The 25669-nt window shown below is 38.0% G+C and overlaps 1 protein-coding gene across 2 annotated transcripts in view; it reads left to right on the forward strand.

Moving 5' to 3' along the window:
* Positions 1 to 3693: 3693 nt before the first annotated feature.
* LOC117449570 (3-hydroxyacyl-CoA dehydrogenase type-2-like) overlaps positions 3694 to 25669 on the forward strand; it is a 99833-nt gene continuing 77857 nt past the window's right edge. For both annotated transcript variants that reach the window (XM_071203724.1, XM_071203723.1), the window contains exon 1: positions 3694 to 4111. The gene's annotated coding sequence lies outside the window, so the exon portion shown is untranslated. The remainder of the gene's footprint in view (positions 4112 to 25669) is intronic.

The raw sequence follows: 25669 nt of genomic DNA on the forward strand, positions 1-25669 counted from the left end.
ATGTATTGTTTAACAATACCATTATAGTTGTATTGTTTATGCAACAGTATAGTATTTATAAGGAGTAAAAAAACATTGCTTGAGTGTCAGAGAAGTTTATTGTCAACAAGCCAAGATGAAGTTGATTGGAAGGCAGTGACAGGATGTTGTTGGCAGGAAAAGGAACAATCATATTTGCACTGTAGTTTCATAAAGTTTCCTAATGTCATTATTATATCAGTGTTTTTCATTACATTACATTTAGCTTGTGTTATATTAAAGCAGTGCACATCTATTATTAAACAATGCTTCATCTGCAGTGAAGTCATACATTTCCACAAGCAGGTCTTAATTATAATTGTGTCAAATAATTGGAACAGAGAGCAAACTCACAAAGAGATGCATTTGTCATAAACTTGTCAATGAATTCTACCATAATTCCAATTCAATCCCACTGCCGAACAGAGAAAAGCCCATTTTACGGCCAACAGAGAAGCCACAGCCCAGCACCTTTACCTCTACACTACCAGCACCAACACCAATACCGGTGTCTACTGACAGACCGACTTTAGCTGTCAACGGACCAGCAGAGGCTGAAGCACTGCCCAGTCCTGCTCTGGCGAAGGCTTCGGCACTGAGGGTCCCTGCAGAGGCCACCGCTCCGGCATTGGGCCCTTTGGCCTCAGCTTCAAAAATGCTCCATTCAGCTCGTGCACGACCCACTCCTGCAGATGCTGTCGCTCCGGCCTTGGGGATACGTTTACCAGGTTTATCCTCAAGTCCAACTGCATACGTGTCGGCATCTGTAGGGACCTTCAGCAAAAGCTTCACCAGGCCGGTCAAAGGTGTCGATCATCTGCACTATTCCTGATGGATCATAGGTAACTGCATGGACAAAGAGACATGCATTTAATCGTTATGTTATATAGACTAAACACATATTCAAATATAAGTTCAGATACTCTTTATGCTCTTAGCATTACAACATTTACAATATTAACACGTCATAGCTTTTTGGAGTAAAAACTACATTTGACTGAGAACTATTGAAAAAGACAGAGTGATTCGTTATTTACGTATTAAAGCAAGTTAATCTTTCAAACTCCATAAAGTCACAGGAAAACAAGATCTCCAGATAGACTTATTAATCTTATGTCTCCAATGAAATGCAATGTTCTTTGTTTGACTAAAGTCAGAAATCAACTAACTGTTAATCCTAAATAAAGTATATTTCTTCGAGTGAAGAATGCACTTAAAGACGATGTTGCGTACCTGGCATCCTCACGGTTTATTATTCTCTCTGAAAAAGAAAGAGGAAATGTTGGCAACAGATTAGAGATCGTGTTTCTCTGTGGGAACCACCTCAACTGGAAACATAATGTTAGTAATGGAAATTAAAATATTATATTCGGTGAACAAATGTAGTATTCAGTTCTGAATTAGATTGAACAGCAAACGTATAAATCACAAATTGGTTTATATCATGAGCTATACATCCTATAAAGCATGTATACATGTTGTTTGCATAATAAACTTTACTAAATAGATAACTTACCCGAAGGAGTCTGCTCGATGTGAAGGAGCTCTGTGTCAACGAGTGAGCAAGAAGTGAACTGAGAGCATGAAACTAATGTCTTTATAAAGAGCTGAAAATGAAAGTGAGTGGACATTAGGTGTGTGGGGTCATAATTAACCGTCCACCATCCGAAACACAGATATCAAACATATTGAAAAAGATAAGTGCATAAAAACAGATAGCAAACAGCCATAGTATGATTCCTGAAAATGTAGGGTCTTTTTTTAAAGCAATGTAGCCCAACTGACCTTCCTATATTTATTTTTTGCCTATAATACAATGTGTGAATTATCTCCTCCCTGTGTAACAGAAAGCAAAAGAGAAAAAAACAGCTTTAGGGAACATTTGTATGATCTTCTAAACGGGTGGATTTATGTGTTCAACGGTCAATTATTTGCTTCACAAAGACACACAAAATGTATTGTAAAACAAATCAAGCTATTTATATAGTTAATATATTTATATTTACCACCCATGATGGTCATCATTTTCTCCTGAAGGAAAAGCTGAACTCGTGCATTATAGAGAACATTGACTTTCATATATTCACTTTTATTTTATTAATTATTCGTAATTATCTTTTAAATTCAAGACATGTATCGGGAAAGTTGAATGTTAACGTTGCATGATGTTGTCTATAACACATGACCTTTAACCTTTGATACTATCCCTAACACTACATTCGAACACATTTGCTTCCTAATGTTGGACAGTACTCTAAAGTAAATACATTCAAGGGAACCTGTTATGATGTTTGGGCTTTCCCTTTCCTGTAGTGTGTTATATAGGTTTTTGAGCATGTCAATGTTCTGCCAAGGCTAACATTCTAAAGTTCCCCCCCTGCCTGCCTGAAACAGCTCCACTGGACTTCTTGGTTTACTTCTACAGTGACCTAATTATGTAACACGGGTGCTTTTATACTTTTATACACATTGTATGTGATAGGCTTATAGGGCGGAACATCTCTAAGCGCTTGACCAATCTCAACAGAGCCGGCCAGCTAACCAATCAGAGCAGACTGGGCTCTGGTTTCAGACAGAGGGTGAAAAGAGGTGCTGCAGCACAGGCAGTATGAGAAAAATAGAGCTTTTTGAACATTAAAGCATGGATACATGTCCCAGTAGAGACACTGAATATTAATATGAACCTTAAAATGATCATTATAGGGACCTGTTTAAAATCTTTCCACTGAACAGAAGCTGAAAAACCAAGAAATAAGAGTGTGATATGATTGTTAAAATAAACTGTTGAAGTGAAACCTTTTTTTCAAAGGTACTTTTTTACAGCACCGACAGTTACAGTAAACTAAAAGTGAAAGCAAACATTTCTCCTCCGTGCACTTGTAGATTCCCTGGAGCCCGGGCGGTGCTGCAGCTTGAAGGCAGAGACACGTTCAACAACCAACTATACCCGGTCCTGCCAAATCATCCGTGTAACAGGATGGGTCTGGTTTTCCCCTGTGTGCGTGTGTGTGTGTGTGCACGTGTGTGTGTGTACGATACGATACGATATTACTTTATTGTCAGATCAAGTCTGAAATTTGACTTGCGTCACAGCAGCTCCATGTCCAACATCAACAGACAAATATGCATACCCAAATACATGAAACACAAACATTTAACATAACGGCACAATCAGTGAGAGAAAACATGCTCAAAGAGCCTTCAGCGTGCATCTGATCTGGGGTCAGCTCTGTGTTCACTGTGAGGACTGACTGATGCACAAAGGATGCTTCAGTCTGACTTTGTTGAATCGTGGGACCCTGTATCTCCGATTAGATGGTAGCAGTTCATATTCACTGTTCAGAACATGGTTTGGGTCGGAGATGATGTTGTTGGACAGCCTCACTAGGTTGTTATGATAGGCTGAGTCATAGAGTCTCTGACCGGGTTGACCAACGATCTTTGAGCAGATCTTTAACAGGTGGAGCAGTTTTGATTTTAACGCTGCCGACAGACATTTGTACCAGGTAGTATTGCAGTACTGTAGAATGGACATGATCACAGATGTAAAGAACAACAGAAGAATTTCTCTGCTCGCGCCAAAAGACCTAAGACGGCGGAGAAAATAAATTCTTTGTTTTGTCCTTTTGCTCAGATAATCAATGTGGTCCTTCCATGACAGCAGATGGTCAATAATTACACCCAGGTATTTGTATGAAACTCCCTGCTTGATCTCATCTGTATGGATGACCATGGGGACTTTATGGGAGTCAGATGCCGAGCCAAAAATGATTTCCTCAGTTATCTTGGTGTTGATCTCAAGAGCATTGCTATCAGTCCACTCGACCACCTGATTTACAGCCTGTTGGTGCAGCTCAGGGTCGTCTGTGTTACTGAGCAGAGATATTATTGCAGTATCATCAGAGTACTTAATGATGAATTGATTTGGTGTGTTGGTACGACAATCATCAGTGTAGAGAGTAAAGAGCACAGCTGAACTCACGCAGCCCTGGGGGCGGGGCCCTACATTGGTTGTGATGGCAGATGACAGGGTTTTGTTAACCTTCACAAGTTGCTCTCTACTGGTGAGGAAAGCAGCATACCAGTAAATCAGGTATGGATTTACTTCCATTTTGGCCATTTTTGACACCAATATGTCTGCTTGTATTGTGTTGAATGCTGATGAGAAGTCTAGGAAGAGGGCTCTTGCATAAGTGTTACGTTTGTCTAAATGTTTAGTGATGATGTGAACCAGAGTGGCCACAGCATCTTCCGTACCGCACCCTTGTTTATAGGCAAATTGGTATGGATCCAGTTTGTCTTGTGTTGTACTGATAAGGAATCGAAGCAGAATTCTTTCTAGTGATTTCATAATCACTGATGTGAGGGCTATTGGTCTGTAGTCCTTATGTTCTTTTGGGCATGGAATTTTGGGCAGCGATTTGATGTGGGAAGTTTTCCATGACAGAGGGATGGTGTGCGTGTCAATGGAAGCCTGAAAGATGGGTTGCCACACAGGAGCCAGCTCAGTAGCAACGTTTTTCAGCAGAAAACCGCTGCACCCATCTGGCCCAGCCGCTTTCTTGGTGTTAGTGCACTGAAATGTTTTTCTGACCTCTTCGACACTGATGGTAATTGTGTGTGTGTGTGGTCATAATAACACAGCATTTGGTGATAGTTTACAGTGAGATTTACTCACACACTTTGGCCATACTCGCGCAGCCCTACAAATGAACTGAGAATTCCACACAAATGATCTTTAGCAAGTGTGCAAAGCAATGTTGATTTAAAATGTCAATTAATTCCAGTTTATTTCTGTAGTACTTTCTGTAGTGTCATATATATATATATATTATGTGTGCCCCAAAGACACACTATGAAATGTATTATCATTAATTAAAACTCTCTGTAATAGACCAATCTATCACCAAACAGAAACACATGGACATAGGTTAGTATATTACAAGTTTTGCAAAAGAAGAAAATAATCTATTTTAGTAAAGCAAGAAGATGTTTTCCTTCATAAGAATTTATTTTATTTCGAGAGCATAACACTTTTAAAATTGGACTAACTGTAAGCTTTAACTGTAAGTCATAGCTTTTTGGAGTAAAAACTACATTTGACTGAGAACTATTGAAAAAGACAAAGTGATTTGTTATTTACGTATTAAGGCAAGTTAATGTTTCAAACTCCACAAAGTTATTTTATTTAAAAATCTCCAGATTAATAGACTTATTAATGTTATGTGTCCAATGAAATGCAATGTTCTTCGTTTGACTACAGTTAGAAATCAACTAACTGTTAATCCTAAATATAGTATATTTGTTCGAGTGAAGAATGCACTTAAAGACGATGTTGCGTACCTGCCATCCTCACGGTTTATTATTCTCTCTGAAAAAAACAAAGAGAAAATGTTGGCAGCAGATTAGAGATAGTGTTTCTTTGTGGGAACCATCTCAATTGGAAACATAATGTTAGCAATGATAATAAAAATACATGTTATATTATGTAAACATTATTATTATTCTGCACACAATAAACAGCAAAAGTATAAATGAGTGTAAGTGAGAAGTGAAGTGAAAGGATGAACCCACCCACTCTCAGAATGAAACTGAAAGTGGGTGGGGTCCCTACTTTGTGGGATTTCCACCAATATCCTAGTAATGTTAAACAAAGACAGATGCTGTTAAAAACAACTTTTATTAATGCTTTTTCCAACTGTAAAGTAGCAAGTGATTACATTGGGACAGTAGACCATGCCTTTAAAATAAAACTTACATTATAGGTTTTCTCATCTTCTAAAAAGGTGAATTTACGTGTTGGATGGTAAACTTTCCTCCACAGAGACACACAGATGGACAAAACATGTCATGTAAATCAAATTCAACTTTTGATATATTTAAAAAGAAAGCCACCCAAGATGGTCATGACTTTCAGAAAGTGAAGTATGAATAAAAAGCATTGATTTTAATGTATTGAATGTGTTTTTAAATGAATATTTCTTCATAATAATCTTTATAATGTTAAGCATATGGAAAAGTGTAATTTTTGAAGTGTATTTTAGACATTTTAAGGCTCCTTATATAAATAAACTTGCCTTGCCTTACTTTAAAAAGCGCCTGCTTATCTGATAAATTTTACATTTGGTCAGTACCTTCTTAAGACCCTGAGGGTCAATCGTTTTCTGACTGCCCTCTGGTGTTCACACCTGTGGAGCACATTTAGATAACATAAGATTTACTATATTGATCCCAATTTAGGAATTTTCAGAATGATCATTATAGGGACCTGTTTAAAATCTTTCCAGTGAAACCAAAGACGGTCAGTTGGACAGCTGCAGTCTGCTGCAGACAACATGTTAGTCATGAACCAAATCACTTTGGAAAATGGTATAATTGATGGCAACAGTTTTAAATGTCCAAATCATCCTGAGGACGACATGAATGTGATTTCAAATTCATGGCAATCCTTTTTCAAAAACTAAAAATACATTTCGGCCAGTTCTGTTTTAAATATTTTATTGCACGATTGACCATTCTGTATCTTGTTATTGCTTTAAATAACACAAATCAATAATCTCCCTAAAGTATAAACGTAAAAGTGAAACTCTGTATAGTTTTATGCTGAAAATGTTCACCCTGTTGCTTTAACTTGCAGCATTTCATTATTTGCTCTAAACACAAAGGTGAGCTGATGGAAATGTCATCAGTTTTACAGAAATGTGTTCCTTAACTGTAGTGTCAGACTTCTTAAAAGTACAATTATTCAAAACATAAAACCATTAAGCTTCAAGTAGTAAAATAAATCATAGAAAACTTTAAATACAAAAAAACAGTGCACAGCTTTGTATTAATGTAAGCAGTCTGCAGCATATACTGCATTTACATATTTCTGCTAATTATCTGTACTATTTCCAGATGATGACATATGACAAAGTTACAACTTGTTTTTATAGAAACAAAGTGATGGCTGAAATATGTTAAAAAATACATAACATTTCCCTGACTTACTTTTTGTCTCATTGAACAAAATATTCCCTTAAATATAAGTATTGTTTTAAAATAACATTATAGCTTTATTGATTTATACAACTATATAGTGACTATTGTGCAAAAATGCAATTGTATTATTAACATGTTTGTGTCGAGGATCAACATTAGATTGTATCCGCAAGCTGCAGGATGTTTTGTAAAACACATCAGGAAATAAGGTGCAAAAAACATGGCTTGAGTGTCATGAGTTTATTTTCAACAAACCAAGATGAAGTGGATTGGAAGGCAGTGACATGATGTTGAAGGCAGGAAAAGGAACAATCATTTTGCACTGAATTTTCATTTCATTATCTATAATCTCACTATTATTTCACTCTTTGTTATATTAAAGCATTTGTCAACGCATTCTACCATAAGTTCAATTCAAACCCACTGCCGCCCACAGAAAAGCCCATTTTTCGGCCGAAGGAGAAGCCTGTTCCCAGAAACTGTGCCTGTACACCATCAACACCAACACCAATACCGGTGTCTAGTGACAGACCGAGTTTAGCTTTCATAGGACCGGCAGAGGCTGAAACACTGATCAGTTCTGCTTTGGCAAAGATTTCAGCTCCCTTTGCAGAGTACATCGCTGCGGCGCTGGCACTGGGCAGTTTGGCCTCAGTTTTAACTTTGCCGGCAGTAAATGAAGCACTGGCCAGTTCTACTTTGGAGAAGAATTCATCTCTCTCTGCAGAGGACACCACTCCGGCTCCGTAATTTGGCCCTTTGATCTCAGTTTCAATATTGCCACGTTCAGCTCGTACATGACCCAATCCTGCAGATAGTGTCACACCAGATTCATCCTCATCTTCTACTACATAGGCACCTCTTGCAAAATGGTCCTGGGTCACAACTGCATGCAAAAAGAGACATGCATTTAATATTTTGTTTATTATACATGAAACACATATTCAAATAATTTCAGATGCTCTTTATGCTCTTAGTGTTACAACATTTTTACAAATATGAACACGTTACTCCTGAAATGTCATTATAACCAACAGCTTTTTGGAGTAAAAACGACATTTGACTGACAACTATTTCAATGACACAATGATTCGTTATTTACGTATGAAGGCAAGTTAATCTTTTAAACTCCACAAAGTCACAGGAAAACAAGTTCTTTAATTTAAAAATCTCCAGATTGATAGATTTATTAATCTTATGTCTCAATGTTCTTTGTTTGACTAAAGTCAGAAATCAACTAACTGTTAATCCTAAATATAGTATATTTCTTCGAGTGAAGAATGCACTTAAAGACGATGTTGCGTACCTGCCATCCTCACGGTTTATTATTCTCTCGTTGGCAGCAGATTAGAGATCGTGTTTCTCTGTGGGAACCACCTCAACTGGAAACATAATGGTAGCAATGGAAATTAAAATATTATATTAGGTGAACAAATGTAGTATTCAGTTCTGAATTAGATGCAAAACGTATAAATCACAGATTGGTTTATATCATGAGCTATACATCTTAACTTTTAATTGAACTATTCATATTTTAGACTGCACTGTAACTTTTATCCATGTATTTTTTCTTTTAATGTTTATTTTATTAGCTTTTCTTTTTTAATGCTTAATGTCTTTCATTTTTTGTAAAGCACTTTGAATTGCCTTGAAAGTGCTATATAAATAAACTTGCCTTGCCTTGCCTAACAAAAAGCATGTATACATTTTGTTTGCATAATAAACTTTACTAAATAGATAACTTACCCGAAGGAGTCTGCTCGATGTGAAGGAGCTCTGTGTCAACGAGTGAGCAAGAAGAGAACTGAGAGCATGAAACCAATGTCTTTATAAAGAGCTCAAAATGAAAGTGAGTTGACATTTAGTGGGTGGGGTCATAATTAACCGTCCACCATCCGAAACACAGATATAAAACATATTGAAAAAGATAAGTGCATAAAAACAGATAGCAAACAGTTATAGTATGATTCCTGAAAACACAATGTAGGTTCTTTTTTTTAAAGCAATATATCCCAACCGACCTTCCTATTTTCTCCGTGGCGGTGGGCCCGTTCTCATCACCTATCCTGCGGCCTGCCCCAGGGTTCTGTTTTAGCCCCCCTTCTTTTTGCCCTGTACATGCTCCCATTGGGCCGCTTAATTAGCCAATTTGAGGGTGTCCCGTATCATTGTTATGCAGATGATATCCAGATATGTTTCTCTTTCAAACCCGTCAAAATGGAAAATGTAAACACCCTGATCACATGTCAGTCTGCAATTGAGGGGTGGATGTCAAGCAACTTCCTACAGCTCATTGCATCGAAAACGGAAGTCTTGATCTTAGCGGCTGATAGCATCGCCTCTAAGGTAGCAAGCCACCTGGGTTCATTCAGTGGTAACATAAGGGCAAACATAAAAAAACCTTGGTGTAACTTTCAATCAGTCTATGCTGTAGACCAGGGGTCTTCAACTAAAATTCAACGAGGTCCAGTTAGAGAAAATCTCCCCATGCAAAGGTCCGGAACATCAAAATGTCTAACTTGCTTCATGAATTAGTGTGATATATATTGAAGTGACAGCAGCTTTATCAACGTCTGCATGTAATCAACAACTGACTGCCAATCAAATAAAGAAAATACAAAAACAACAATATTTATTGTAAATTAACATTACTTAAATACTGCATTTACAAATAAAATAGAGAAAATAAATAAAATAGCTTTTGAAAATATGTGCATCTTAAAAGTGCTTAATTTGAGATAAATCAAATAAAGTGTAGCAGCAGCTTGAGTTTCCCTTTTTCTTTGTTAACCATTTCACATCATGACTTAACAGTTTCAGACGATTATAGAACAATATCAGTCTTTACACATCATAACAATTGAACAGTTTTAAAGTTTCTCTTTCTTTCCCTCTTATATTGCAGTCCATCACTCACTTTTTTTAAATTCAGTGTAAGAATTGAGCTGGAGCTTGTCCTGCCAGGAGTTTGTAAATCTGGGCTGACATGGTGTCAGGGCCATTCTCACACACATGCAGGTGCTGATTGGTTACAGTGATGCAAACACAGGTATGGTGAAAAAAGAGAGAACTATTCGAAGCAGAAAAAAACAGCGTAATATACCATCTGACAAAGGCCTGCGCTATAATGCTTCAATTAACTGCTATTCTTTATAATATACTCAGATCAATAGGAGACAGAGATGTTATAAATCAAGGGTTTTTATTATTATTTACAGCAGGGGTGGGGAACCTTTTTTCCTTTCAATTTTTACAACATCCTCCGAGGGCCGTACACATTATTGAACTTAACCTCTGCTTAAAAAAACTAAAATCACAGCCCATTCATTTGGCCTTTCTTTCATGCTGTTCAAAGAAAAAGCAACCTCTTAATCCAGATATCTCACCATGACTCACGTATCGTATGCATGCACGGTGTGGCATGACCACCAACACAGAAAGATATGGACACAAGATGTGTGCAAATGTATTTAGTATCCTATCCATGTGAACATGATTTAAGTGTGGGGGGGGGGAACTAACCTCCTCTAGGGGGATCCGGGAAGATTTGTTTTTAAATATTGAAGTTAAAAGCATCAATCTGGTACACTTTGAGAGCAACATTAAGAGATCTATGGATACATCTCTCAACACCCATATGAAACAGAACTGTAAGCATATTTTTCTTTTTGGATATTTTACAAATCGCTCCCCTTTTAAACTCTATTCTTGTTATTTTTAACAACTTTGTTGTTACTGTCATATAGTATTTTATACCTGTTTTTCATTTAGTCTCATTAATAACTATATTGATCATATCAAGGTGTGCCTTAACCTCACTGAGCTGAGGTTATTTGAGCCTCTCAGGAGAGAGCTCTCTTCCACCTGGTTGTAGAAAAGCTCTTTAAATTCGTTAGCATAGCTAGCTAGCCAGATGCTAATAACAACAGATCGCCACTGTTCTTACAACTAAAGACACAGCCACGCAAACAATGCGGCATGTGTACGGCTCCTTATGGGTATTGCAATATTTTAAGGGCTGGAGCGGCGTTCCGGTGCTCTCTGTCAGCACTCCTTTCCGACGAGACATATACCACGTGAAGACACGTTACGCTCGTGTTGTGTTCAAGAAGCTTGTTTAATTATTTTTGCGGTCTAGATTTCTTCTTCTTTTTTGAAGTGAGAAGTTGTCCGTCAGTCGGACTGACTCTTCGGTTCTCCACAAATTACACAAGTCACCCAAATCAGCGTTAAAAAAGCGGGAGGCGCCGAAAAATCCCCTATTAATGTATTGATTATAGCTCCGGGTCCGTATAGGTCGGCGTCTGGGTCCGGATCCGGACCGCGGTCCGCCTGTTGCCGACCCCTGCTGTAGACAAACACATCAAACTCCTGACCCGTACCTGTTTTTTCCATCTCAGAAACATTGCCAAGCTCAGGGGGGTTCTATCCAACGCAGAAATGGAGATGGCTATCCATGCCTTCATTTCATCCCGGCTTGATTACTGTAATGCTCTGTTCTCCTGCCTCAACAAAACATCAATAAACCGGTTACAACAGGTCCAAAACGCTGCAGCCAGATTGCTCATTCGTTCCAAAAAAACATGCCACATCACTCCGATTCTTTCTGCCCTGCACTGGCTCCCTGTCCATCTCAGAACCCAATTTAAGGTCCTAGTTTTTACATATAGAGCTCTCCATGGCCAAGCCCCAGCCTACATTAATGACCTGATCCACCCCAAGGCCTCCTAGGGTGCCCCGAACCAGGCTAAAGACCAAGGGTGACCGTACCTTTGAGGCAGTGGCCCCAAGGCTTTGGAACAAACTCCCCCAGAAAATAAAAACCTCTGCTATAATAATAAAATTCAATAACGTGCTTTAACCACCAGGTGTCCCTTTCTATCAGCTGTGCACCGTTATGGTGTAAATACAGCCTATCTACCAATTGGATCAAATATAAAAGTTAGCCGAATTAGTGTTGATACTGCAAGGAGACGTATTGTGTGAAAAGAAATGTAATTGCCGATATATTTATGATCCACGTCACGTTTTCAGTTTTGGCGGCAGTTCTTCCTGTTTGTCTGAAGTCTTCTCATCAGGGCTCTATAAATAGAGAACTACAGCAGATGTGTAATATTTAATGCAGCCGAACCGTGTATTACAATGCCGTTATGTGATGACTTTCAAAGAGAAAAGCAAGCACACTCGGAATAAAGTATTTTTATTATTTTTTAAAATGTTTTCGGATTTCACATCGCATAAACACCATATCCCAGCGTGCATTGCGGCTAAACCATCCAATCATCGAGCTGAGGATCTTGCCTATGTCTGTTTCCGGTATTGTTTATGACAGATGTATTTTGTTATATACACATTCCTTCCCATTTACAGTGGACCTATCATGCTATATTTGAATAATATATTGTAGGGCCATACCTATATAAAACATGTCTATGAAGTTTTCTTTTCAAAATACCAAACGGATCATGCATTTTAGCCATGCCTCATTTTGCTCTATTTTGCTCTCCTCCAGCCCTGCCTTTGCATGAGCTGCAGCTGACCACGCCCCCCTGGAAAGGAGGGGGGCGAGGCACGAGCGTCATGTTGCCATGCTGTTACCATTGCCACAGCAACCTTTCATTCCCCTGATAGGTGGAGAGTTGGCCATATAGGCAGAGCAGAGAAATTTCAAATCTGGATCAGTCTGTATCAAATCCGTTGCAGCCCCGTTTTTAGAGATTTTGGGTATGGAGGAAAAGAGAGAGAGTTGTGTTTTCTGACACATATTCATGTATTAAAAGATGTACAAATGTGCATTTTGCATGATAGGTCCCCATTCAATTTTTATTTACATTAAAGTATTTCGTGAGGCCTTCTAACATGTTTTTAAATATAACTGCGGTTGTAGTTGAAGAGTTTGTAAATTAACATGAACCGAAGCTGTTGCCTGGCAACGCAATCGCACAACGTCACGTCCGTTAATTCCACATCCACACGCACGGATTAACATCGATTTAATACATTGATGTAGCCTTTGTTTCTGCTTAAAGAGGTGTCGACCAGCTGGGGAAACAAGAACATCGGCGAAATCGAGTGTGACTATTAAAAAATAAATCATTTTATATTAATATTGACAATAACAACCGACCGTCGGGGTAGCATTTGCTTGGCATTTCCAGGTATTTCTCCACTGGTTAACATGGGTTAATAATACCGTGTAACTGTCACGTTTAAAGGGACGAAATCGTGACATCTTCACGTCTCCCAGCATGGTAAATCGTCACATGTTCACGTCTTGCCGTGATACCAGGTTGGTTTTATCGTATGTTTTATCCTATGTATTACCTGCTGTTGTTTTATGCCTTTTATTCTAAATGATTATCTACTCCCTGTGCAACAGAAAGCAAAAGAGAAAAAAAAACAGCTTTAGAGAACATTTTCCAGTTACAGTAAACTAAAAGTGAAAGCAACAACTTCTGGGAAAGTGAAGAAGACCACAATAACACACACACACACACACACACACACACACACACACACACACACACACACACACACACACACACACACACACACACACACACACACACACACACACACACACACACACACACACACACACACACACACACACACACACACACACACACACACACACACACACACACACACACACACACACACACACACACACACACACACACACACACACACACACACACACACACACACACACACACTTGAATACTTTATTTGGTTCCACAAATTATATTACATAAGACAGGGAATCAAATATATCAGGGCTAAGCAGCACAGAACACTTAGGGGAACACATAGCACCTCCTTCTCCACACGGCTAAGCTGCCAATAATAGCTGAAACAGAGCAATATTTGGCCATTTGTTTGGCTTTTCTCTTTGACATTCCAGCAATTCTCAGACCAATCATGGTGCATTTATATACATGGCCAAGACTTCCGAATATAAGTATGCTGTATCTACACTTGTACCCAAAGCTGGTTATCACATCGAGCAGTGGTTGATATTTCATATACTTGTGCTGGGAAGCCTGGTCCATGTACAGGTCAAAGGCACAGCCGACTTCTAATATTAGCACCTCCCTGTGGTTGGTGTCAACAAAAACAACATCAGGTGTATTTGGGATGTTAGCAAAGACATCATTGGTAAAACCAAACCATTCTGGTAGCACTCTAGCGTGCTTGTACATTGCTGCGCTAGATGGTAAGATGTTTCGTACCGCATCAGACACAATGTCCACAATACGGGCATGACGGGCTATGGACAGGCGTTTGTATGCATTACATCCAAATTACGTTTGCATTCCTCCACTTAAAATGACGTTATCATTGGAAACAATAAAAGCTAATTGTTTTGATGTAGAATCTATCAATTGAATCGTTAGAGCAGAACAGAATGGTCGTATTGTAGCCTGAGTACCGTGCAGCCTTTAGTTTTACCAGGTGCAAACATGGTCCATATAATGTGAATCCATGTAGAACTAAGAGGCCCCTGACATTAGGCCTATTTTAAAAATATAGTAGGGGCTTTTAACAGCTTGCCAACCGACAGGCATCCTCTGCATAGCAGTATGAATAGCCTTAAATAAAACAACCCACTCTGCGGTAACGAGAGTCATGTGTCTGACCCAAATGCCCCAAGTGAAGCCGTTAGTCCCATCTGACTGACCCAAGGGTTGGTGCTGGTGTGGCGGGGAGGCTTCCAGGTGTTCAAAGCAGATGTCAAGCTTTTAGTTCATGGCTCGGTGGGGGGAGCAGACCCACGTGAGACAGTATCAACGGCTGTAATGTTCAGTTTTGAGGAGCGTCATTCTCTCTGGGAGCAGGAAATGGTGTCCATTCTCGGACCAGACCATTAATGTAATTTCATGTAGAGCAGCCATAGCATCTCTGTGACTGCACTCAGCTGGACTGTAGCAGGGTAGAACTGGGTGACTCTTAGTGAAGCCGTCCAATGCCATAGACAAAATGGAACCAAGGTCATCAATGTCTCTCTTTACCTTTGGCCTAATTGCACAACAAATGAGTGGGGAAAAGAAATGTGGAACACTAATCCATCATGTGAAATGTTGAGTTAATCTAAATAATTACTTATGGGTTGAAATCAAATTAACATTAACATTAGAACTAAAGTCAGTCAAAATTGGACTTGCACGGATCAGAATCTAAGCAATACACCATTTTCCCAGCTCTGTAATGAAAAGGATAACAAGATTAGGTACATTACGGGAGTGTTAAAACACCCAAACATGCACACGTATCTTATTCTAGTAGAGATTAGAGGACAAGTTCTAATGTTGTGAACAAAATGATCAAGTCAAAGTTATTTTATTTATTCTATGTTATGTACCACATTTAATTTAATAATTCATCTTGAATTACTAATAACTTTAAAGAAGGCAACAATTTACAATTTGGATAAAGTGAATACTCGTCTAAAGTGTGTGTGTGTGTGTGTGTGTGTGTGTGTGTGTGTGTGTGTGTGTGTGTGTGTGTGTGTGTGTGTGTGTGTTTGTCTGCCCAAGGTTTAAAACATTTGGGACAGCACAGCAGTGAGAATGTTATGAGAACCAAAATGTTGTTTAGACTAAACTCGAAGGAAGCTAGACTGGAACACTTTAAATAAATCAAAACGCTTGCACATTAATTCAATACATTTAACATTTAGCTCGAGCTGGGTTCAATACTTTTCTTTATGGTATTTAAAAGTGGGCTCGAGTAGAACCCCTGGATTTCGCTTGCAACACAAAGTGATACTGATCTCTGTTGGACTTGGACATGTTATGATTCAAAGCGTGGGCCTGGGAAAGAGAGGCCCTTGGAAAACAACATCTATTTTTTAACTGTAATTACTTATTTTTAAAGAGATTGCCCAAGGTTTAAAACATTTATTATGCACACAATAAAAACTTCAACACATATATTAATCCTGGCTTAACCAGCGACCTTTACTCTATTGTTCATAAGCTCGGTTTTAGAAACCTTGTCAGGAGTTTAACAACTATTTTAATTTGAGTAATGTCTATGGAGACCAATTGGTTGATACGAGAAATAATTTGAAGCAGTTTAATAAAGAATGTTAGACTATTTCTAAAACTGTAATTGAACTTCAACTTATATTAATTATCTGATTCCAGTGGCCAGTTGGAACAGATAATCAACAAAGTTTCCATTTTGCAGCAACAGCACAAAAGGTTTCAACAACAATTAATGAAACAAATAAGATTTTGCAACCCTGACCTCCTCAGGCAGGTCTCTGAGGGTCTCGGGGCGCAGGACGGGGCATAGGGTTTATACAAGGTCACAAACATATCTTAACATACCAGCAATACCATTTAAGAATGGATTTTTAAAGCAATAATCTTCTTTTCTTCTTACACCTAGCGCACACCCTGAACAGTGGGCTTCTTGTTTACATTTTCCCCTGCACACTCTTTTGCTATTTATTTTCATTTTGCATCACATTTATACTACCAGAATTTTGCTTTACATCTTTATATTTATTTTTCTCAAGTCATTTACTTTTGGTGGGATAACTAAAGTTTAGTTCATTTTACCCTGGCTATGGACTGATTCATTATTAGTTGTTACAAAACATACACAAGACGGCGGGGCAAACCAATATAGACCCCCCATACAAACAATCAGACAAACAAAACATGAACTCGTAATAAACACCAGCGTGACAGCAAAGCAGAATTAGGAGGTTTCAGAGGGGGTAGGGAATTATCTCTAGTGTGGCGCCTTGACTCGCGCGTCCACCCTTGTACAAGTGGTAAGATCGTGCCTGAAGACCGTCCAAAAGCGATAACTAGCTTATCCTCTTGCGACAACCACTACTCCATCAGTGGCGCTATGAACCCCCGACCAGGAGAACATAGACTTTTTTTCCCTACCCTTTCTCTCCAAAAAGAGCCCAGTTAACTGTAGTCCTACTCGACCAGCCTATACACTTGCTATCGAGTTCATTGCAACGAAGAACAACAACAGTTTTGTTCTACACTTTGCTTGCCACTGCCCACCCGTGATCAATTAGCCTATAATTTTTATGTATGCACCCCGGACCGCCACCAGCTCCTCTAGCCATGTATTGGGAACTGTGGCGCATCGGGTGATGCACGCATCTCGCACTGCCCCGGCCTTGCCAGCAATGTAGAACACGTCACAAACAACGAGTGCTTTTAGACCATCCCTGTTTTTAATAGAGATGGCGGTGGTGTGAGTTAAGGCTATAGACAAAAAGCTGTGACTTTCTCCCTCTCAGCTACACGGCTCCAGCCCCACAAACACAGGGAGGTTTTACACACACACCCGAGCTTGCAGCTGGAGCCGTGTTTACAGAGAGGCGATAGGAGTAATATCTCCGGCTGCTTATTTTTAACTTCTGTGTTTGGCCGCTTAAACCCCCAGAATTCGGCTCCACTTCACTGATGCCTTTTTTTAAGGTCTCTCTAAACATGAGCTGTGCATGCTTGTATGGCACTTCCATCCCAAGCAGCACACACAGAGAAAATCAGCCAGGACTGAGTCCTCAGACATTGATCCCCTGGGTTTATTATCCCCAAATGTTCATTAACCAAAAACGAAACACAGCCGCTCAGTTTCACAGGTAATTTTTTAGGATACCGTCAATCACAGATTCTGGTAAGGCAATGTCCAAATGTAGATTTGAAAATCACACTTACCAGCTCTGAAGATTTGTTGGTATCCTGCCGACAACGCCAATTTGTAAGGGACACTTCTGTGTAGCAATGCAGTGGGAGTCACCGACTCAGGAAGGAGACACCGTAGAGCAGGAGCTTTGATGTCAAACACTGGAGGTTTATTTGGAGTTACGGCCGGAGAATTCACATCACAAGTCACAGCAGTCACGGTCTGACTGCACGGGTGGTTGCCACGTCAATTCTGGAGCACCTCTCTCTCGTTAGCCCATTTAACTGGTTTCAAAGAGAGTAATCAACATATCTTGATAAGATAGTTTAACCAGTTGGGCACACTGAGTCACTTGCGTCCGTCACTTATGACCTCGAAGATGTCATACCTTGGAGTCCACAAACAACAAAGAAGGAAGTGTCCCAGTGCACCCACAACAACAGACCATCTGTGACCTAGTGTTGACCGGTCACAGAATGGGAACAATAACATTATGGCTGAAGCAGCCTATGTCCTTAAAGGAGATAAACAGACGTCAGGGTTGGTAATGTACGTCATATCTAGGAGTCAAGGACAATTATTTCCCAAACAGTATAAATGATGGCAAGAGTTTTAAATGTTCAAATCATCCTGATCGAGACATGAATGTGATTTCAAATTCATGGAAATCCTTTTTCAAAAACTAAAAAGACATTTCGGCTAGTTCTGTTTCAAATATGTTATTGCACGATTGACCATTCTGTATCTTGTTATTGCTTTAAATAACACAAATCAATAATCTCCCTAAAGTATAAATGTAAAGTGAAACTCTTTATGGTTTTATGCTGAAAAGGGTTGGTTGAGGTGTTAAATTATAACACATTATCTGGACGAGCCTGTAGCTGCATGAAGTGCAGTACCATGTTCACCCTGTTGCTTTAGCTTGCTCTAAACACAAAGGTAAGCTGATGGAAATGTCAGCTCAGTTTTACTGAAATGTGTTCCTAAACTGTAGTGTCAGACTTCTTAAAAGTACAATTATTCAAAACATAAAACCATTCAGATTCAAGTTTTTACTTTTTTTTTTAACTTTAAGTACATTTTTATGCTGAAATCAGGACTTTTACATGTGTCGGAGTATTAAGACCATAACATATGTACTTTTACTCAAGCAAAGGAGCCGAGTACTTCTTCCAACACTGACTGTACTGGTACGGACATGTACTTTACTTGAGTGAAGACTGAATATGAAGACATTTGCTTCTTTAAAGCTGGAAGTTTTTTCAAAGCAATATTAACTAGAAATAGAAATTAAAAACCTGTACATTTTACATGTACCCTATTTGACAGGCACAGGTATTACATATAGATTTGGAAAAAATCTCTTGGGCCTATTCTCTAAACCTGATGTTTTTTAGTCAGCAGGATATTTTAAATATTTCTGCTAATTATCCAAACTTTTTCAAGATGATTACATATTATACATTTACAAAAAACATTATAGAAAAGAATGACAGTTGCAATATGTTAAAAATAAATTACATTTCCCTGATTTACTTTTGCTTTTTGTCTCAATGAGTTATATATTATTATTAAAATATGTATTGTTTTACAATAACACTATTGTTATATTTGTTTATACTATTTTGTTATACATTTATAATTGACTGTGCAACCGTTTTATTAACTTTTTTGTGTTTAGGATCAACATTAGATTTGATCCGCAGGCTGCAGGATGTTTTGTAAAACACACACAAATAATGAGTGAAAAACATAGCTCGAGTGTCAGAGAAGTTTATTTCAACCAACAATGATGAAGTTGATGGAAGACAGAACGTTGTTGGCAGGAAAAGGAACAATCACACTGTATTTTCAACAAATGTTCCAAAATGTCACTTTTATATCACTCTTAGTTATATTCTATATATATTCTATATATTTCTATACTTATTTTCACTATATCTGTAAAGCGTCTTTGAGCACCTGTAAAAGTGATAACAAATTAAATCTATTATTATTATTATTATTATTATTATTATTATTATTATTATATTCAAGCAGTACACATCTGTTATTGAAGATTACAATGTTTCATCTGCAGTAAAGAGATACATTTTCGTTAGCAAGTCTGAATTAAACTGCTTCAAGTTTCCAAAACTCCTCAACTTTGTATTGGTTGGATAAGAGAGCCGAATTACAAAGAGATGCATTTGTCATAAACTTGTCTTTATGGTCTACCATAATTCAACTTCAAACCCAATGCCCAACAGAGAAACGCCCACTTTACGGCCCAAGGTGAAGCCTGATCCCAGCACCTTGGCCTCTACTACACCATCAGCACTAACACCAACACCGGTGTCTAGTGACAGACCGACGGTAGCTTTCACCGGACCGGAAGTAACTGAAGCACTGCCCAGTTCTGCTCTGGCGAAGGCTCCAACTCCCATTGCAGAGGACACCACTTCGGCGCCGATATTGGGCCCTTTCATCTCAGCTCCTCCAACATTGCTGGCAGTAAATGAAGCACTGGCCAGTTCTGCTTTGGCGAATAATTCATCTCCCTCTGCAGAGGACACCGCTCCGGCGCCGATATTGGGCCCTTTGATCTCAGCTCCAACATTGCCATGTTCAGCTCGTACATGACCCAATACTGTAGTGTATTGGGTCCCACCAGATTCATCCTCATCTTCTACATCTACATAGGCACCTCTTGCAAAATGGTCCTGGGTCACAACTGCATGCAAAAAGAGACATGCATTTAATATTTTGTTTATTATACATGAAACACATATTCAAATAATTTCAGATGCTCTTTATGCTCTTAGTGTTACAACATTTTTACAAATATGAACACGTTACTCCTGAAATGTCATTATAACCAACAGCTTTTTGGAGTAAAAACGACATTTGACTGACAACTATTTCAATGACACACTGATTCGTTATTTACGTATGAAGGCAAGTTAATCTTTTAAACTCCACAAAGTCACAGGAAAACAAGTTCTTTAATTTAAAAATCTCCAGATTGATAGACTTATTAATCTTGTCTCCAATGAAATGCAATGTTCTTCGTTTGACTAAAGTCAGAAATCAACTAACTGTTAATCCTAAATAAAGTATATTTCTTCGAGTGAAGAATGCACTTAAAGACGATGTTGCGTACCTGGCATCCTCACGGTTTATTATTCTCTCGTTGGCAGCAGATTAGAGATCGTGTTTCTCTGTGGGAACCACCTCAACTGGAAACATAATGGTAGCAATGGAAATTAAAATATTATATTAGGTGAACAAATGTAGTATTCAGTTCTGAATTAGATGCAAAACATATAAATCACAAATTGGTTTATATCATGAGCTATACATCTTAACGTAAAGCATGGATACATGTTGTTTGCATAATAAACTTTACTAAATAGATAACTTACCCGAAGGAGTCTGCTCGATGTGAAGGAGCTCTGTGTCAACGAGTGAGCAAGAAGAGAACTGAGAGCATGAAACTAATGTCTTTATAAAGAGCTGAAAATGAAAGTCAGTGGACATTAGGTGGGTGGGGTCATAATTCCTCCACCATCCGAAACACAATAAAAAAGATAAGTAAATAAGATAGCAAACAGTCATATGATTCCTGAAAACACAACTTAGGGTCTTTAAAGCAATATAGCCCAATTGATCTTCCTGTATTTTGGTTTTGCCTATAATAAAACGAGTCAATGATCTCCTCCCTGTGTAACAGAAAGCAAAAGGAAAAAATACAGCTTCAGAGAACATTTTTATGGTCTTCTAAAAGAGTGGATTTAGGTGTTCGATGGTAAATGATTTGCTTAACCTGTTAAACCCCATGCCCCCGCCCGGGGGGAAAACACAACAATATACACAAAACTGTGTCTCAGGGCTTCTTAACATTTAACAACCTATTAATGTGTCATACCCACTTAACGGGAAGACACTCAGCTAACTGACAATATGAATTTGTTTTACCTAAACAAAACACAACTCTAACACCAAGCCTCTGAATTAGCACTAAGCGAAAGAGTGCTAATGTTCAATCTGAATATACTTTAAAAATAAAAACATCTATATTGATAGAACAGGTTAAGGACCAACCTAGTCTCATGGCATTTCGTGTTCACCAACACGATTTTTAATCTATTGATTCGTGTTCACCAACACGATTTTTAATCTATTGATTCGTGTTCACCGACACGATTTTTAATCTATTGATTCGTGTTCACCAACATGATTTCCCCCTTTTTTTCGTGTTGCACAGCACAATTTTAAAAGCAATGTATTTCTACTGGTAATGTGTTTCGTGCCTGCAGCACGTCTTTTTCTCCGGTCGGGTCGAGGAAGACCGGAAGCTGTGTGGTTCATAAAAACATGTTCTTACTCAATATCAAGCCACAATTATTGCTTTTATTTTAAATCGTATAATTTCGGACTTTTGTTTCCATCTGTGAGGAAAATAAATGGGGCTCAGAGCCTCAGAATACTGAAATCTGTATTTTTTAAATCTTTTTTTCCTTCTAATTTGTTATTCTTTTCAAAATAACACACTGTTATTTACTCACCAATAACACACAATTATCCTTGCTTTTATTTATTAGTTTAATTTCATAATCTCGTGCTTTTTTGGCGTCCGTCAGGAACTGAATTTCAAAATAAAAATAACCGGAAACAGACGTAGCATTTTGAGCGATTACCCAAGATCCTCAGCTATGATTTAAGCTCGCTGATTGAATGTTTTAGCCGCAATGCATGCTGGGATTTGGTGTTTATATGATATGAAATCCGGAAAACATTTTAAAAGAATAAAATAATACTTAATTCCGAGTGTTCTTGCTTTTCTCTTTGAAAGTCATCACATAACGGCATTGTAATACACGGTTTGGCTGCATTACATATTACAGATCTGCCGTAGTTCTTTATTTATAGAGCCCTGATGAGAAGACCTTTGGAAATACTGGAAGAAATGCCGCCGAAACTGAATACTTGACGTGGATCATAAATATATCAACAATTAAACACCATCTTCAATTTCTCTTCACACAATACGTCTCCTTGCAGTATCAACACTAATTCGGCTGACTTTTACATTTGATCTAATTCATAGATAGGTTATATTTACACCATAACGATGCACAGCTGATATAAAAGGACTTGTAGTTTTTAAAGATATTACTGATTTTCTTTGAATATAAGAATGTAAATACTGAGTCTGAAATAATATAGCAATATGCTGTAAAATTATGTGAAAGCATGAATAAAACTACACATCTTCAGATGTTGTACATACACACTAATAATACAAAGTTATTATGGCTGTGTGTACCTTGTGTGCACCTCCTAGTGGTTAAAGCACGTTATTGAATTATTGTTTTTATGTGTTATATTTGATTACAAAAATATTATATTTTCATAGGAGGAAAGTAGAAGGTCTGTGATAGAGATATAGAATATAAAAAAGTGATCTCTACAATAAAAAAGTTTAGTGCAGGATGTACAAAGATATTAATAGGAGGAGGTGCAAAACAGAAAAACTAATTAACCTTTATTTAAACATTAAATAATACTTTAGATTAAGGTCTTCTTTTAAATAAGAAAAACACTTTGGGGTATCTATCTACAGATAAATATTAAGCCTGACAAATACCTAACGTCTAATATATTGCTTTCCTGCAATGTTAGCTATGTTGAAGCACTTATTTTAACTGATATTATACATATGAATTATACTCTTATGTATGTAGATATTATAAGAAATGTGCAGAATATGACAGTTTAATGGTGGAGGTACACACATATTGATAGATGTCTTGTAATGCGCTGTTGAGGAACCTGTGGCCCAAGATTTTCATTCATTGCATACACCGTAGTTGTGTATATGATATGTCAATACACCTTTGAAAATCTTGAAATCTTGAAAGGGATGTGCAAAATAGCCATAATATACTGTCTTTAATTAACTATTAGTAGAGAATAACGACGAGTAATGAATATACTTTATAACTCGTTTCCATTCATGTCAATTGCAGATAAATGTTTAGTCTTCTCAAGCACCATGATTTTTTTTTCAAAGGTTGACTTTTATATTCTATATTTCTATCACAGACCTTCTACTTTCCCCTTATGAAAGTATGTACGCTTAAACCATAGCTGAGGATCTTGGGTAATCGCTCGAAATGCCTACGTCTGTTTCCGGTTATATTTATTTTGAAATTCAGTTCCTGACGGACGCCAAAAAAGCCCGAGATTATGAAATTAAACCAATAAATAAAAGCAAGGATAATTGTGTGTTATTGGTGAGTAAATAACAGTGTGTTATTTTGAAAAGAATAACAAATTAGAAGGAAAAAAAGATTTAAAAAAATACAGATTTCAGTATTCTGAGGCTCTGAGCCCCATTTATTTTCCTCACAGACGGCAACAAAAGTCCGAAATTATACGATTTAAAATAAAAGCAATAATTGTAGCTTGATATTGAGTAAGAACATGTTTTTATGAACCACACAGCTTCCGGTCTTCCACGACCCGACCGGAGAAAAAGACGTGCTGCAGGCACGAAACACATTACCAGTAGAAATACATTGCTTTTAAAATCGTGCTGTGCAACACGAAAAAAAGGGGAAATCGTGTTGGTGAACACGAATCAATAGATTAAAAATCATGATGGTGAACACGAAATGCCATGAGACTGGGTTGTAAGGACACCAAGGCCCTTTAAAATGCAATTTCTTATACTAATAATAATAACTTAAAGGATTTCAATAATCCTATGCCCCTACTTTGTTGGTGCCCGAGCCCTAATAAACTCATATTTAAACAATATTAAAACTAAAACGTAATCATGCCATTTTGTTTTTACAAAAATTCACTGTCACCTTAACAATCCGACTTCCTACTTGCTGCAGGTCTCCCTTGAAAAACAGATCAATGATCTCAATGGGACCTACCTGGTTAAATAAAGGTTTGAAATAAAATGAAACAATGGAATTTAAAAAGTGTGAATGAGTTTTTTCAGCAACTTACCACTCAGGTCTTCTCTGATCGTCATGACAGGACGAGTTCTGTAGCGGCAACTTATACACCACAAACACACCCACGCGCGCGCACGCACGCGCGCGCACGCGCACACCCACGCGCACACGCACACACACACACACACACAAAAATGAAAGTTAATCTGCTGCAGTTTTTTTGCACTCATCTCGATAAGATATTATCTAAAGATTATTTTATGTTTTATCAATAATGTCTACCAGCAGATGAAGTTCTTTAAAGTAAAAACATTTCCAGTTCAAATTTGTCCTCGTCTGAAAGTTCATATTTTGAACAGAAATGTTTTCTTATGTTGCAAGCTTGTACCAATGTCCAAAGTTGTCTGAAGCCATTAAATGGCACAAAAGAAACACCAAATAAAAAATGGCCAACTTCTTGTTGGTTTTTAGACAAGAGCCCCAAGAGACATTTCGTTAAGTCTACTTTTTTAAGTCCACTGCAGTCAGCATGTCATTGTGTCCCTGGGCGAGACACTTCACCCCAAATTGCTCCTGTGGGGATTGTCCACAGTACTGAATGTATGTAATGTCTTAAGCATTTAAAGAAGTATTTCCTGTTAGTGGCGAACACAGCGTTCCACAGAAGCACATAAGCTTCGCAATGTAAAGAATGTGAGTGAAACTCAGGGCTCACATGGGAGGTTGGCTGGAATACAAGAAAAAAAAAAGGCCTTATACAGTACCACGCACACCCATGATACTTTTACATAATGTTTTATCAATCATTTCTACCAGCAGATGAAGTTCTTTAAAATCACAACATTTTCAGTTGAACATTGTCCTTGTTTGAGAGTTTGCATAACAAATGTTACTCCTCACCTTAATATAGCACAAGATCATATCATCATGAGCAGACATTTTGTCTTAAAAATGTACTAAAAATGGCAAAAAAAAAACACAAAAGACTCACACTAAATGAAAAAAGATGCTGTTGTGTTCTTTTATTCCAGGAAAGACAAACAACTTCT

This window comes from Pseudochaenichthys georgianus, chromosome 7 (assembly GCF_902827115.2).
Source record: "Pseudochaenichthys georgianus chromosome 7, fPseGeo1.2, whole genome shotgun sequence".
NCBI lineage: Eukaryota > Metazoa > Chordata > Actinopteri > Perciformes > Channichthyidae > Pseudochaenichthys > Pseudochaenichthys georgianus.